This window comes from Megascapheus bottae, chromosome 8 (genome assembly GCF_031878675.1).
Source record: "Megascapheus bottae isolate mThoBot1 chromosome 8, mThoBot2.hap1, whole genome shotgun sequence".
Classification (NCBI taxonomy): domain Eukaryota; kingdom Metazoa; phylum Chordata; class Mammalia; order Rodentia; family Geomyidae; genus Megascapheus; species Megascapheus bottae.
In genome coordinates this window covers 5,035,672-5,053,213 of record NC_143516.1, presented here as the reverse complement: position 1 = coordinate 5,053,213, position 17,542 = coordinate 5,035,672, and the positions used below count along the sequence as shown (strand labels likewise).

Here is a 17,542-nt window from a genome sequence, read left to right as displayed (position 1 = left end):
ATATTCTAAGCAGTGTAGGGAAAAGATATGAGCTCATTGTTTTTTTGGTAGGTGTGATATGTGGTTGAAACTATAACACAATAAATGATCCGGGATCAGTATATTAAAATAACAACAAAACCAAAACACAGGACAGGGCATTTGCTAACAAAACTGAGTGCCAGGGACAGAAAGGTTATCTAAAGAGAATGTTAGATATGAATCTTAATTTAAACCTTGAACCTATTAGGCTGCCAACATCGCTTCCTTCGCAGCAGAAACATTCTGGTAAGAACTTTCTGAAAAGAAACTGGGTATGGGTGGCTTTAGTCCCCTTGGACTTGGTTAGGCTCATGTGGAGTCTAGCGGTCATCCTTCTTGTGGGAATTGGTAAAGCAGCACCTTCTGTGTTGACAAAGGTTTCAGTGGCTCGACTGTCACTTTTACAAGTGAGTTAAAAATGAACTGTGATGGGCCTGGAGTTTGGCCTGGTGGTAGAGTGTTTGCCTAGCATGCACAAAGACCTGAGTTTATTTCCTCAGTACTAGATACACAGAAAGAAAGCTAGAAGTGGTGCTGTGGCTCAAGTGATAGAACCCTAGCCTTGAGAAAGCCCATGGACAGTGCTCAGGCCCTAAGTTCAAGCCCCAGGACTAGGAAAAAAATTAAAAAATGAATGAATTGTGAGACAGGTGGCTTATGCTTGGAATTCTAGCTCTGAAGAGACTGAGAGCTGAGGATTGTGGCTCAAAGCTATCCCAGGCAGGCGAGTCTGTGAACCACTTTTCTCCAATAAACCACTCCGAAAAAGCCAGAAGTGGCTTTGTGTTTTAAGAGGTAGAGCACTTACCTTGAACAAAAGGAACCCGAGGAGAGCCCCTCGGACCCAAGATAGGACTGGAACTAAAACCCCAGAACTTTGGGTCCAACTTTGCTAGCCCACACCTGTAATCTCAGGTGGAGGTAGGGCATCCATCTGCATCTTGCACCCTGTATATAATATCAGAGACCCTCAGCTTTAGCTGGAGTAGCCAGTGGTCTCCTTTTTCACATAGCTTCCCAAAGCAATCCTGATATCTGTAAGTTAACCTAGAAATTACCTCATTCCTCAATGCCATTCCACTTCCCACCTCACTCAGGAAGCCAATGGAGAGCAAAGAAAGTTGGAATAGATTTCAATGAATCTGGCTGGATTCAAAGCAGTCCTGGGGGGTTGGGCAGCTCTGGCTTCTCCTTTCTTCCAAGGCCTCTTGACTGCCAAACACGTCCTGAGATCCTATCACTAACCTAGGGTCCAGGGATGTTTTCAGGAATCCTAAGACTTGGTTTAAAATGACTCAAGAGCATGTGCTTGATTTTAAGAAAACCCTGAGGTCACTACAAAGTGGAAGTATGCAAGCTCCCAGCTTTAGCATGTGGAAGGAAGAAACAGGAAGGATGAATCTGGCTCTGTCACTTGACCAGATGCAATGCCGAGGGGGCTGTCTGGCCAGGAATCATCTCCGTTCTGTTTCACTTGGTGCTCATTGAACCCACAGACAAACTGATCCTGGAGTTTGCATTTTCCAAAGTCACGGCTGGCTTTCAGGTGATAAACATTCAGGTTTTGACATTCCTAACATAACTCAAAGTTGTTTCCTCCCTCGCTAGGGTGGTTCCTGAATCTCCCTGTTCTTATTGAGTAGGAAGGGGATAAAGCATTAGAAATTCTGAGGTGCATTGCAAAATGCAATGAGAAGTATCTTTCTCCAAATTACTCAGATTAGCAAAGGGTGTGTGTGTGTGTGTGTCATTAAAGGCTGAATTCTATGTAGTAGGTAGTGACTCAATACAGAAGAAGGGTTAGCTAGGGTTAGCAACCAATGACCCTCAGCCATGTATTTATGCACAATATTTGTTCATATATTTAAAGAAAGAGAATTATATATATATGTATATATTGAGTCATATGGCCATAAAGAGACAGAGAGAAATGTATGTGTACATGTAAGTATATATACACATATGTATATGTGGCCCTCAGCCATATATATATATATATATGCCCACAGAGAGATGTATGATACATATGCATGAATATATATGTGTATATATATTTATATGTGTGTATGAGTGGGTTTTATTGAGGAGGGAACTTTTGAAGCCTTTGCCCTTGCCAGGTAGACGCTCTACCACTTGAGCCCTGGCCCTAGTCTTTTTGCCTTAGTTAGTTATTTTGAGGATCTCAATTTATGCCCAGGCCATGACCTTCCCATTTATCCTCCTTGTGAGGCTGGGATGGCAGGCAAGACCCACTCACACAGCTATTGGCAGCAAAAGGAGTCTCACAAACTTTTGCCTAAGCTGGCCTTGAACTATGAGCCTCTCAGTCTCCACTTTCGTAGTGGAAGGTGTCATCACAGCCTTCAATACTTGAATTTGTAATACATACCTAAAAATAAGAACCCAATTTTTGGTACATCTATAGCAGAAACCATGTAAACATCGCTATAACATGGGTAATATTAAGAGCGTGCAGTCACCCGCTGAGCCACTGTGTCTTTGTGTCACACCTTCTTTGTGTTCATGGGAAAAGTTCTGGTATATTCCAGGGATCTTCCTTTGCTCTCAGTCTGAATTACTCCTGTCGCTTGTAGCATGCTGCCTCTTGCCCCGATTCAATTGAACTCTCCAGTCTTGCATGATAGACATATCATTGTTTGGTAGAGAGGAAGGGAGAGCCAGGAAGCGGGCAGAGCATTGAATGATGACCCCAGGTGAGGCCGGATGCTGAGATGCCCCAAGGTGAAGAAGGAATTAGGTACTGAGCATTTCAGAGAAGCGTAGACTTGATCCATTGGAAGTGTTGGGGATCTGAGATGGTTGCTTAACGACTTTATCAGGAAGTGGTGTTATTTGTGATAGATTGTGTTAGCATTGCCAGCTGCCCACATCCTTTCTTACGTGCTTAGGCATCTCAGCCCCACCCTTTGCTACCATCCAAGGGTGATGTATTTCCTTGTCTGGGAGTTAGATGCAGCCTCTTGACTTGGTTGCGTTCCACAGTCCAGGGCAACGCTTTCTGAAGCACTGTGAGTCTGGGTAGCCTCTGCCAGAGGACCAGCATCTCACATCTTCACTATTCTCCAGCATATGTAAAGGGGGCAGGCTGTACCTGAGGAAATCACTGGTTCCTCAGGAAGCTAGACGCTGCCAAGCACATCTTGACGTACGGAAGCCCCCGAGTATGGTAACGCCGTCAGCAGGGACAGTACCGAGTTAGTCATCAGAGGAGGCTTTGATGCATCCCTGGCTATCCAGAGGGTTCTGATTGATGTAAGAATAGATAATAAGAAATAGTGACACATTCCCCCTCATTTCCATGGAATAAAAGTGCTTCTGGTTCCACGGAAGTTGGGTGTGGTGATGTGGATGACTTTCTTGGCCTGGTAAGAGATACTTCCTCCCTTCTGGCATGGGACTTGGCCTTGTGATGCGCTTTACCAGCAGAAGAGGGGAGGTGGCTGAGGCTTGCGAGTACTTGTGTGGCTGGTCTTATCCCTGTGTATCAGCATCACCAAGAAGAGGCCGTTCCCAGACTCACCTTCTGGCCTCATTTGGAGTTCAGGGTGGAGATGTGGCTCAAGGGATATAGTGCCTACCTAGCAAGCTCAAGGGCCTGAGTTCAAACCCAAGGACCACAAAATAAAAGCAGTTTAAAAAAAAAAGAAAAGAAAATTTGAAGCTGTGTTGCTCCAGCAAAGAATCCTCAAACCTAAAGCAGCCAAACGAGCCATCCACCAATGTGAGCCACACAACTTCTTCCTGTAAGGTTTGCTGAAAGCAAACAGCCACATGGATGGGGCAGAAAAGAGTTTATTGGTGGGGAGAGCAAACTGCCAGCCTGCACAAATGGAGACGTGCTAAGTGAGAAGGGAAGGAAAAAGGGGCTTGTGTTGAGTGGGTTATGTAGGGAAAGGCCAGAAGCAGGACCACAGCAGATGTGGAAGTGACCCCAGAGTCCGGGGAACCTCTCACCGTCGGAGAGAGACGTGACAGTGCCGTGCAAGAAGTATCCTCAATGGAGGAGGAAGTGGCCCTAGAGTCTGGGGTCCTTTGGTGACTCGCAATCAGGTGGTTGGCAGTCAGATGATTCCTGGCTGCAGGCAGGTGAAGAGGAAGGTGGGAGGGGCTGCTCTTGCTGGGAGTCCTCACTTCCTGTGTGAGGTCTCAGTTACTTGACTAAGAGAATGGATGTCTGCAGCCTTATTTGCTAATTGCTCCCTGACATGTCCACTGTGCTGGATCAAACACCCCATGCAGAGCCACTGGGGGGGCATTTTTAAGTTTCTGATTTTGCTTAAGGATATTTTTTTAAGATCCCTCTCCTTCCTCCATTCTACCCCACTGTTCTACTCACTGTATGGGAATCGTCTCACAGAGCACAGCACAATTCTAGCTACCAAGACACCCATGCCCAGGACTGAATATGACCGTATTCATTAGTGAGTTCCTACGTTCATGAAGCCATAAGGTCTGGTTATGATTTCTTTCCTTTTTCGATAGGCCATATGTTCTTTGCTCATAGTGAACCTCCAGTATATTAAAATGGGATTCCAGGTGTTGTGCCCTGCATGATTAGACATCGACATGTCCTGTTCTTTTGGGAGTAAGTTAAGGTGACATAAAGAATGTTCATTTGAGCTTTCTGGCCCTACAGGGATTCCTTGGGGGCCCATCATCAACATGAATTAAGTCATCCTGGGTTCATTTTCAGCACATGAAAGATGAAAGCATCATTGGAAAGTGTCAGGCTAGGGCTCAGTTGCCTGTGGTTACCAAAGAGACTTCTGACCCTCGACGGATGACTCTTCTGTGCTTGGAAACCAGTCCATAGTGGTGTTGCAGCCGAAGGGACTTTCCTTCGGAAATCTTGGGACTATCTGGTACACTCCTTTCTATATCAATATCTGTAACCCCCTTTTAAAAGTTTTCTTTTTTATTGAGAGGAATGTTTCATTTATTTTTTTTTCCTCATTGAACGTCCATAGCCACTCCCATAGAGCATTTATTTACAGTGGTTTTTAAAATCTGCATTTCATATATCAGGAATTGGGACTCAGAGAGGTTTAGCCACTTGACTACAGGCACACAGCTAAAAATGGAGACAGTATGACTAATAAGAACAATATCTGAGCCAGGCGCTGGTGGTTCATGCCTGTAATCCTAGCTACTCAGGAAGCTGAGACCAGACGACTGAAAGTTTGTGAGACTCCCATTTCCAATTTCCTCAGAAAAACTGGAAGTGTGGTTGTGGCTCAAGTGGTAGAATTTGAACAAAAGAGCTTAGGGATAGTGTCCAGGCACTGACACACACACACACACACACACACACACACACACACACACACACACACCACAAAATCACCATCACCATCACTAGGAAAATACCATGGCTTCACTCGGGAGATCTACAGGAGTCAAATTCTCAGAGACAGGAGGTAGAAGAGTGAGTGTCCAGAGGCTGAGGAAAAGAATGGATGGGTTCTACTGCTTAATGGGTACCAAATTTCAGTCTGGGGCACTACGGAAGTTTCAGGAGTTAGTATCGATGAGGTTGCATAAGAACATGACTGCACTTAAAGCCACTGAAATGTATATTTATAATTGGTTCATCTGGCACATTGTATGTGATACTTCTTATTTCTCCACAGTGAGAGAATACTCACCATTCTAAAAAAGGACAGGAAACATGGTAGGAGGCGAGGCCCCTACCATGGAAAGTTCACTTGTTCCATTTCTCACTACCAAATCTGTGCCATTTGTGCTGGGGCTATGCCACTGTAGAGTGAAGGTGAACTGGCACTCTACATCGGAACCACGCCTGCGCTTCTGGCTTTCTACAGGTGAATTGGAGACAAGTGTCTCTGATTTAGCTGCCTAGGCTGCTTTGAACTTTAGGCCTCAGTTCTCAGCTTCAATCTCTAGTATCTTAAACACATGAAAGGGCATGGCGGTCAGCTCAGATTTGACCCTAAGCCAGAGGATGGCATTGTTTCCCTCTCCTTGTTGCTAGGGAGCCAGGATCACATTTCTTAACAATGGGGTAACACAGGAAGTTGGAAAGCGCTGTGACCATCAGTGGAAGATTCCTCATGGGAGAGGCTGTCATTTTGGAGGCAAAGGGCACATTCTTCTTCTCGTGGCTGGCTGGAAACATGGCTGGGAATGAGAGTGTTGACAGTTACAGTTGGAGAACATTGGTTAAGTTCTCAGTGGGAAGTTTTCATTCAAGGAGCTGGGTTCGTGTTTCAGAAGCAAACCTCTGCAGTTGTCATGTTGCTTCCTCTGAGTGTCCCTGAAGCATTCACAGCAGCCTGAGCTATAGCCCCAGTGCTGTCCAGTTGACTGCCAGCTGCCAGTTCAGTATTCAAGGCAACCAGGACCCAGTGCTCTGGCAAGGCTTCACGCCTTCCTTGGCACCTGAGGTTGAGCTGAGTACGTGTTATCTGTGTCTTGCTCTGTGGCTGTTCTGGGGTGGGTTGGTCTATCCCAGATTTGGTTGAATGTTCAAGATGGCTGGTGAAGTTGGAGAATATATACAATACAGATCTGAAATGAAGCATCTTTTAATGAAGTTGTAGGCTTTTTGGTGTGGAATTTATAGTCATTTAGAGAATGAGGATGAGAATAGACTGGTGTATTAACATCACCCATTGCAGGCCCTGCTTATTGCTCTCTAATACGTGATGCCATTGTCATCATCAAACTTCTTACGTGCTGGGATATACTTTCCATTTCTTGATTTTGCTCCATTAATTAATCTGACCAGTCTGGACAGAACTATTTTTTTTCAAAAAAAAAACTTAGCTGCTGAAGCTGGGAGAGAAAGATCCTAGGGCATGCACACACTCCAGGTTTTCTTTCGTTCGTTCTTTCTTTTTTAAATAAACATAACTTTAGGTCTCTTGTGGTGCTGAGGATTGAACCCAGGACCTGTGCATGCTTGGCAAATGCTCTGCCACTGGCTCCATTCCCAGCCCAGGAAAACTCAGTCAATGACAGCGGTGACGCTGCTGGCCCGCGGCCCCGGAGGAGAGGTAGCCTGTTCGTGCAGTCACAATGCTGCCATGTTGAAGTGCTGCACTTAAACTGTCATGCCCAGAGCACATGGAGAACACCGACCCCCTTCCCAAGCTTGGTGGTTTTTGAGTTTCTTTCATGAAGGGAAATTCTGCCCGACAGCTTCCAGGTCAGCGGCCATCATAAGCCACACAGCCCCCGAGGACAGAGGACAGTCCCCTAGAACAGGTGTCCTAGAGCTTAATATGGCTCTGACTGAAGCAGGAATCGCAAGGGCTTGTGTCTTCAGGAGCCGAGGCAGGCTTTAGGATGCTCTGGGTCGCCACACTCAAATTCATCTTCCTCTTGAACTAACTCCTTCCCTTGTCAGGATCTGTTTCCTGTCATGGACATTAGAGCTTGTGAAGTCCTCTTGGGAGTGGGTTCTCCCAGGTGTGTTTTCCACGTTGTAGTTCTCAGAACTCCCTGGGGGTGACTGCCCCCACCAGTTCTGAGGTCTCATGACACATGCTAAAGAGGAAAGGAGGGAACAGAGCCCACGGTGACTCCAGCCCTGGGGGAGGGTTAGCTTAGAAGGGGAAGAGTCTGGAGGGGCAACCACTGGTCACCCAATGCCCACAACCGGACAGTTCCTGAAACCTGGCCATGATCTGGGAGTCAGGAGAAAGTCTTCCCCTTTCCCATCTCCATGGATGACCTTGCCCGTGACCTTCAAGATGAGTTTTTTGGAGTGCTGAGAAATTCTCCCTGCTTCTGACCAAGTCCTTGTAGTACAACCAACACATTCAAATATAAAAACCAAATAAGTAAGCCACACAGGCTTATTTTGTTCAGTGGATATTGGTTGCCTCCTTTTGTGGGACTAATAAAAGTATCTAATCCAGTTATTTTAATGCTGCATCTCTGTCTGTAAGACTCCTCCCCCCCTTGCAGAGGAGTTAGCTTACTTTTGCTGCTTAGGAAACAATGCTCTAATCCCTTCTTTGAATCTTTAGACTTCCAACTGTGAGATAAAGTGAGGACTTTTTTTTTAAATATTTTGTTTCTGTGCCATTTGACCTGTTTTTGTTTTTGTTTTCCATTAAAAAAAAAAATTGTCACCATCCAAATGACTGAGTCTCCCTACTGGGAATCCATGTGAAATGTGCCTCCCTGTGGAAATGTTCCTGAGTGGAGGCGGTCAGAAGCTGTGGGTCGGCAGTCCTGCAGGCCAGCGTCCCTGGCAGGCCAGCCAGCCAGCCAGCATGGTCCAGAGCAGCTGTTGCCATGACAACACTGCCTGCTGACCTTTGACCTATTGGGACAACTGTCTTTCTTCATGAAGTCAGCCTAAGAGATTTGGCCAGGAGAGCAGGGGACTCCATTTCCATTCCTGGTGGGCCTGGGAGTGTTCCTTCCATGTCGAAGGAGTGGCGAATCTGTCCTCCCGTGTGGGAGAAACACAGAGTCCTCATTTCTCCCATGCCGTGGGGAAGATGGGAAACAGGACCTGGTGCTGCATTGCCATGGAGTAAAAAAGGAAGTTAAACCAAGGTTGTTGGAGGAAGAGCCTCTGGGTTTGGTGCACGAGGTCGTCCGGCCTGCTCCTGCAACTCAGGGCCTGAGCTATCTGGAGCTGACTCAGTTTCCCAGTCTGACCCTGCCATACAGCTTAGGAAGGTGTAAGTATACCTTAGCACATGCTCCAGAATGGAGCTCTGTGAAAGGAACGGCCCTCTCATAAGGAGTCTGGATAAACATGGCTCTTTAAGAGCAGAGTGCTGTAAGTCCTTTGCAGGAAACCAACTTAAAAAACGTTAGGGGGGCTGGGAGTTTGGCCTAGTGGTAGAGTGCTTGCCTAGCATGCACGAAGACCCAGGTTCGATTCCTCAGTACCACATACATAGAAAAAAGCCGGAAGTGGTGCTGAGGCTCAAGTGGTAGAGCTCTAGCCTTGAGAAAGTTCAAGGACAGGGCTCAGGCCCTGAGTTCAAGCCCAGGACTGGCAAAAATAAATAAATAAAAAATGTTAGGGGAAATGACCAACTCTTAGGCACATTTGGCTTTCTGCTGGAGGAATCGTGCATGTGACAACAAAACTGTTATCTATCATGACAGTGAGCCTGGAGAATGGCCATAGGGATGCCTTTGATGAGGGGTGCCCTGATTTCAAGGTTCATTCTTGTCCACATGCTTGTTCCTGACTCCTGCCAGCTGTAACCTCAGTCCCAGAGTCTGTGGAAGAATCACTTGGCCAGCCAGTCCCCAGCGGACCACAGATCGACAAGGACTAGGTACTTAAAGCAAAGGTCTATAAACCATCGGCAACTAAGCCGTGTTTGGAAAATGAATGATAATTATGTATTTCCTCAGATGACCATAGCCATGGTGCTGATTAATTAATAACCCGCCAAAGGGTGTTATTAAATCACACTTGGCAAACATGCTGTCAATGCCCAGAAATTAAGAAGCACAATTCTTATCCACAGTTAAATGTTTTGGCATTAAGCAGAAGTCCTCTTGCTCGTGAAAGTCTACATCTAGGCAAAAAGGTCAAAAGACCCCATCTCAGCCTAAAGCTGAGTAAAGCGGTGCACGCCTGTCATCCAGCCATGCAAGAGGCTAGAATCAGGAGCATCAAGGTCTCGGGGAAGCCTTGGGCAAAAAAGCTTTGAGGCACCATTGCAATATAAACAGCTGATCTTGCCAGGCACGGGTGGCTTATGCCTGTAATCCTAGCTACTCAGGAGGCTGAGACTTAAGGATCTTGGTTCAAACCCAACTTGGGCATGAGAATCTGTAAGAAGCTTATCTCCAATTAACCACCAGAAAAGCAGAAGTGACGCTGTGGCTCCAGGGGTAGGGTGGTAGCCTTGAGCTGAAGAGCTCAGGGACAGCATCCAGGTCCAGAGTTCAAGGCCCATGACCAGCACACACACACACACACACACACACACACACACACACACACACACACACACACACACACACGCTGATCTTGATGGGACATGACACCACCCTAGATTCAGTAGGAAGCAGATACAGAAGGGTGGAGGTTCAGAACACCTGAGGCAAAAAGAGAGACATTCTCTCAAAATAACCAGAGCAAAAAGGCTTGGAAGTGTGGTTCAAGCTGTAGAGTACTCGCAGCCCTGAGTTCAACCCCCAATCCCACCAAACAAACAAAAGATAAAAGGACTGCAGTCATTCACCTAAAAGCACCAGTCGTGTTCTTCATTTGTTGAACTTTTGCCGTGAGTGCCTCAAGGCTGAGTTCTGCTGTGTTAGGAAAAGCTGAGGGACTGCACACATTCATGACAAATTCCAAGTCCCTGACAAGCTCTAAGAGCCCTTGACTTACTGATTTTCATAAAATAAACTCAAGTCTGATCCTTTTCTGGCTTTAAAGACAACTTCTTCATGTGAAGCAGGAAGAGTTGAGTCAACTGCCTTGCAATTGCCTCCCCATCACTCTCAGATGAGTTTTGTTTCCTTGTACTGCTTTCCCTTAGCTGGTGTGTATGGGGGGGAGAGAGGGAGGGGGGAGGCTGTTGACTGAGAACTCTGCCCAGTGGCTTTTTTGTCTTTGTTTTTATTTTGTTTTTTTTTTTTGTTTTGCCAGTCCTGTGGCTTTAACTCAGGGCCTAAGCACTGTCCTTGGGCTTCCTCGAGGCTAGCGCTCTACCACTTGAGCCTCAGCACCACTTCCAGCTTTTTTCGAGGAATCGAACCTGGGTCTTTGTGCATGCTAGGCCAAACTCCCAGCTCTGCCCAGTGATTTTTCTAGCACAGAGGGAAGAAGAGATGAAGCACTTACTCTGTTTTGATTGGTTGTGTGATTCTCCAGGCTAAACTTCTCTCTCCGACATTTGACCTAGACGTAATTTACTCACAGTTCAAGTATTCACTCTGCAGTTTGCAACCATTTGCACCCTCTATTTATATGGTCTGCTCTAAAATTAGCAGGGAACAGACTTTTTAATGTGAATTGATTGAAATATAGGAACTATATCCTGCAGGGTTACTTACCATCTCCTGTCTTTCCAGAGTTCTGGAAATGATGGGGTACACTTTGCTACCTAAAAATTACCAGCCTCACAAGTCCGACAGTCGATCGTGGAAGTGAAAATATGGTTCACATTAATAGCTGGGATGGAAAATCCATTTACTCTGTCATTAGGATATCCCAGAAACAAAGTACATAGAACCACATGGGTGGTTGTAATTTACCTTCACCTGTTAGTGGGTGAGTTTGGTACAGTGTTACTGAGTTCTGTATTCAATGCATCTCTCTCTTTTTTTAATAACCTATGTGTTCTATTCTTAAAAAATGTGATCTCAGCCGTGTACCAGTGACTCATGTCTATAATCCTATCTACTCAAGAAGCTGAGATTTGAGGATCACAGCTGAAAGCCAGTCTGTGAAGAGATGTTTAATCTGCAAGAAATCCAGAAATGATACTGTGTTCAAGTGGTAGAGTGCCAGCATTGGGTAAAAAATGTCAATCAACACACTGAGTTCAAGCCCTACTATCAGCATGTACATGTGTGCGTGGTGAATGCACACACACACACACACACACACACACACACGCATTCTACATGCTTGTCTTTTGTCCAGTCCTCTATGGCTGCTTTTCTTTCTTTTTCCCCTCTTTTTGATCTTTTAGTCTCTTCTTACTAATAACAATTCTTTATTTGAACGTGGAGCTCAAGCCTCAGGACTTGTGCACACACATAAAATAGTCAATGAATCAAGGATAAGAAAGAAACAGCTGGCAACTTCCAGAACTCATGAAAGGCTCTCACATGTGTCAGATGCATGCAAAGTGGCCCCAACACTCCCTATCTGCACTTGAATATCCACAGGAATGTCCCGGCATTCCTGCGTGGAACGCGGAGCTTCTTGAGCCACAGAAAGAAGAAAACAGTGGATACCTAGCGAATGTGCAAACCAATATGTGCCATCATCCTTGTATCAGGCTGCCAGGCTGACCTTTCTGATTTTCATGGACAGGCAGGGGTGTCCCTCTTAGCTGCAGTCTGCAGGGGGTGGCAGTGCGCCTGGGACGTATACCGTAGCTTATTTCTGTGATAAGCTGTCTATTCGTTGAGGATGTGGTAGAATTACCAAAGCCTTCATTCCTCTTTAGGAATTTTAACGATATGATTGAGCAAGAAAAACATTAATTTTTTTATCACTGGAATTGCAAATTTTTTCACATGTTTTGATTGAACAGTCTTCGTTTATTTTTTTCAAAATAGAAACTTACTACTCGGCATAATAAATGACTAGCGAAAGAAGATGTGGGCAGTGTAAACCCTTTTTCCTTCCTTCCTTCCTTCCCTCCTTCCTTCCTTTCTTTCTTCCTTCTTTCCTTCCTTCTTTCTTCCTTCCTTCCCCCTTCCTTCCATCTTGATTAGTCATGAGAAGCTTCATTCTGTAAGTGAGGGGTACTACAGGAAGCCTGTGGCTTAAAACATTCAAGGTTAATGCCATGCCAGGTCATTTCACCTGGCCCTGTCCTTGCCTTCAGTCCAGCTGTCCCCAGACACACTGCCTGGACCACTGTGGGAAAGAACTGATTTCCTCGGGTCATCCTACAGCAAGGACATAATCATACCCATTAACAGATTTGGGGAGAAGGACGAAAAAGAGCAATTTTATCATGCCATATAATAGTGTAGAGAAGGAAGAAAAGACTCAGAAATATTTGGCAAATAATTTAATAATAATTACCCAGACCTCCTTTCAAAATTAAAAAGAAAAATGACTGAATACAAGATTCAATGTGAAAAGCAATGACTGAGACATATGCTGCTAAGTTTATTTTATCACTGCAAAGGTGAAGATCTGTTTTTATAACTGCAGAGAGAGAAAAAAGAGAGAATAATTTGTTGAGAGTGCAAACACAAAACTGTTTCCATAGAAACATGTGTAGAGATCTTTTTCCTTGGCAAAGAACCCACAGTTTCTGCATACGAAGTGCAGACCAGCAGAAGAATAGCCATATTCTTGGGACATACTCTCACTGAGTATGTGGACTGCACACATGAGCCCCTTCTCCTGGCATGTATCGTCCAACTGAGTCTTGAGAATGCCTCCTGGAGTGAGTATCTTCATGCTGCTGAAGGGAAAACCAAAGCTCATGGGGTTTTAGTAACATAATGGTTGGAAAAAAAAGTTTGGAGTCAAGTAGCGTATCCCTGGCCTGCCCTTGTGGTCACTTTTATGACCTAAAACCAGTCATCTGTGTGGGGCTCTCTGAACTCCATCTTTAGAGCAGGTGCTAATTGTAACGCCTTTGTCTTGGCAAATGTAATTGCAATGACCACTTGTAGAAATGTCAGCCAGACATAGGGAAGAACTTAAAGAGAACTGAATTAATCAGAATGAGTGGAAGAAAACCTTCTTTTCAGCGTTGACTACATCATTGTTGACAGAAAACAAAGTCTTGGCAGAATTAAAAGGCAATCCATTGCAAACAGCAACTCAACTGGGCCATAAATAAGAAAAGGGTTGCAGCCGCCACAGGACCTCCAGCAAGGCCTTGCTTCACGAGTGGCATTTCTAGACAATGGGCCTCCAGACAGACAGCTATTGCCCAAGCCCTCTCCTCCTGTGCTGGCTGTGGTCGGAGCCGGTGTGCTGTGTGGAGGGCAGGGAAGGAGGTCGCCGAGAACTGCCAGGCAGGGTCAGAAGACAGCAGGTTGTATGGCTCTATTTCCATGAAAATCCACGGAAAGTAAAACTGTCATGACAAGAAGCATGGTTGCTCCAAGTCCAGAGTGGGGAGAGGGGCCAGCCACAGGCAAGTGGGGGGTCTCGTGATGGATCCCATGGCGAGTCTCCACAGATGCCCTACCCTGACAGTGAGTGCAGTCTAGAACTCTCTACATTTGGCAAAAGTCACGGAGGGCCTCACTTCCAGTTGTTAAATTTTATTGTCTTGATGTCATTTATCTCTTCATTGGGCTTTTCCCCCCCACTTCAAAAATAGTAACCTAGAGTAGCATTTTGGTTCTTTCATATCTGACTCAGTCTAGGCAACATTTGATAATCCTTTGGCAACCGAGAAGAAATGGAGCTTCAGAGTGAAAAACAAAAGAACAGTGCCGGGTCAGCAGTGCTCATGAGTTGGCAAGACTTGACTGGGTGAATTTCATCCAAGATACAGCTCAGAGCCTCCCGATCGCCTCGGACCCCCAGAAAGTGGGTCATTTTTTCAGAAAAACTGTGGAGAAGATGTTAGATCCAAGACCCACTGCATTTGTTCAGAAATGTAACAGAATCCTCACTTGGAAAGCACTCTTCATCCCTCATTCGCCAGCAGGGGAAGGTTGGCTTTCAAGTCTCACCTACTTCGTCAGTACCCAGCATTCTTTTGGAAGAGGATTTGAGGCATTTGATTTGAAGCTATAAATCTGTGCTCTGGGAAGGCCCAGGTCATGTTGCTTCCTTGGGTTCAAATCTCCAAAGTTTGAAAGGCAAACTCACTGCAAGTAGTTTTTCAGAGTGAATTGGAGTATGAGAGTATGAGAGCAATTCATTTAACAATAAAATTATCTAACTTAAAATAGTTATTAAAGCAAAAGCATTGTTCTGGACTAGATTCTTCAGAGAATTCTGCTGTTGGCACCAGAGGAAGAGAAAACCAACTTAAATGGTTTTTGACAATGAGGACATTCACTGGCACTGTGTCTGGAATTCTGGTCACAGCAGGGTCCAGGCTTGGCTGAGCAGATCTCACCAAGCCTGTTCTACCCTACCCTTCACTGCTGGCCCCACAGCCAGCGCAGCCTTCTAACGCTGCTTCCCTCATGGGCACAGCATAGCTGCGGATACCTGCTTAAGACCATTTCCTCATTCATTCCCTGGAGTGAGTGAGAGAGGAGATGCCTTCAGAAAGCTCTGAATTAAAAGTAGTGAAGGATTTTCCCACAAATCCTTTCTTCATTGGGCTGAATTGGACCATGGGCCTCTTTTTTCATGGGCTCAGATGAGGACTGTGTCTCCAGAAATAGTTTTAGAGCAGAATGAACAGAACCATCCACGGAGGTGTTCACATGCTGAGTTATCACTGAAATTGCAATGCAGGATTTTCCTTCACCTCCAGGATGTTGAATGAGTGAAAGTGGCTTTGCTCAGAGTCTTATCGGTAGGAAGAAGGCACAGCTATGGGCAGAGAATAAGAAGACTGAAGAGGTGCTGCCAGTTCTCCTAAAGAATTTTGAGTATTACCAGGTGGATGACGCTATAGTTGTGGAGACTGGATCACCATCCAGGAAGTGACTCCTGAGACAGAAGAGTCCAGACAGAAGGAAGAGTCCAGACAGAAGGAAAGAGTCCAGACAGAAGAGAAGAGTCCAGACAGAAGAGAAGAGTCTGGACAGAAGGAAGAGTCCAGACAGAAGGAAAGAGTCCAGACGGAAGAGAAGAGTCCAGACGGAAGAGAAGGGTCCAGACAGAAGAGAAGAGTCCGGACAGAAGGAAGAGTCCAGGCCGAGATGGTCCGGCAGACCAAGCATGGGTAGTGGGAAAGTCCAAAATGAAAGATAAGAAGGCCTGGTGCACACACACACACACACACACACACACACACACACACCCCACGCTGTCAGGGTTCTGTCATGGAGGAAACTTGTCCTAAAATGCTATCATATCTTTAATCTTAAAGTCCAAGACCCTTCAAATAAATTACTTGACTAAAATATAATCTATCCGAGTTATTTATCCAAATTTAACTCTTCCATGAAACTATGTTGAACTAAATGATTCCATTTTTATCAAGTTCATACTGTTCTTTTAAAAATATATACAAATTACCATTAATTTCCAAGTTTTGTAGACTCTATATTCATATTCTCCATATTCAAGATTGCCATGTGATGGTTAATCTAGTTTCCTGGGTCCAAGTCCTGACTCAGCTTCCTTTCCTGATATTTAATCTTTAATATCCTAAGCCTTGTTTTTTTTAAATTATTAATTCAAATTAATTAAACCACTGACTTTATGGAGCTTTGATGAGAATTAGTCTAGCATCTAACAATTATAGATTATACATTATAGTCATTTTAATGTGGAGAATGTAGAAAAACTTACTGTGGAAAGTATTTGTTTGTTGTGCCAGACCTGGGGCTTGAACTTAGGGCCAGGTTGCTATCCCTGAGCTTTTTTGCTCAAGGCTGGTGCTCTACCACTTGACCCACAGCTCCAATTCTGGCTTTCTACTGGTTGATCTACTTTCCTGCCCAGGGTGACATTAAACCATAATCCTCAGATCTCAGCATCGTGAGTAGCAAGCCCTTGTGCTGTGCTGGAAATATGTTGACAATTGTTGGAATATGCAAGTTCTCACCTTTCATGTTGCTCTTCTTGCTTTATTTAGGAAACAGTGGCTAAACATAAAAGTAATCCTTTATTGATGTATTGTATTTTAGAGGGTTAGCTGAAAACATTTTATTAGTTAGGTTACAAATCTACTTTCTAGTCCAAAAAGACTAGAAAAGGTTTTCTTTGCAACTTGTCCCCCAGAGACCAGTCACCCAACTCTGTCACGTTGCCATGAGGTTGTTCAAGACCTGAGCTTTGCCCCCCTGGTTTCCCTCTTCACCTAAGCTGGGTTATGGGTTATAGCTCACCAGCCACTTCCCCCATCGCTCAGGAAGGGGAAGACAATAAACGAAAGCAAGCTATTTCCAGAGGAGTCATTCCCTGGTGCACACGCCAGCTCCAGCCACCTCTTCCTTGAGGATCCTAGATTGCATCATCAAAAGGTAGAGGGAATCCGTCAGCAATCTTCCATGAGCTGTCGAGGAGAGTAGATGTCGAGCTCCAGTTGTAAGAAATTATTGGTTTTAACATAACTAATCACTTGATGCCTCACCAAGTAGAGAAAAACTCTTCTATTTAAGTTGATAGTTTATCAGGAACAAAAAAAGTAAGCTTCAAACGTTGCTAAGGGATGGGAGAAGTGGCTTAATAGAGCACAAATATGCTATTGGGAGGATTCTGGGAAGCAGAGTGACCTAAACACAGTCGTTTCATTGCTTCTCTTGCCTAAGTAGCTGTCCCGGAGCAAGCATAAAGGTGTCGACATCAAGCTTGTGGAGCTGTGAATTGCTGTTTAAACGACAGGTGATTGCAGTATGGATCTGCTTTAGGTCAGATTCTTGTATTTGCAGGTTAGAGAAACTCTTGGGCCAAAGGTTTGGGCAAACATGCCTAAAATTTTACTCCTTCAAGGCCAGGCCTGAATTTGAATAAATAGGCAGGGGAGGCCTTATCTTTAGTAGGCAGAGATTTTTGTTCAAAGAAGGACAAAACCTTGACTTTTGGCTTTAAAAATACATCACTGCCAGCCGTGTTGGCTCACGCCTGTAATCCTAGCTACTCAGGAGGCTGAGATCTGAGGATCAAGGTTCAAAGCCGGCCCAGGCTTATCTCCAATTAACCTCTAGAAAACGGAAAGTGGGGCTTGGCTCCAGGGTAGGGTCGTAGCCTTGAGCTGAAGAGCTCAGG

The 17,542-nt window shown here is 45.1% G+C and overlaps 1 protein-coding gene across 1 annotated transcript in view; it reads left to right on the top strand.

Annotated features, from left to right (window-relative positions):
• Positions 1-17,542, top strand: part of Slc22a3 (solute carrier family 22 member 3) — a 58,199-nt gene that overhangs the window by 30,748 nt on the left and 9,909 nt on the right. The window lies entirely within an intron of this gene.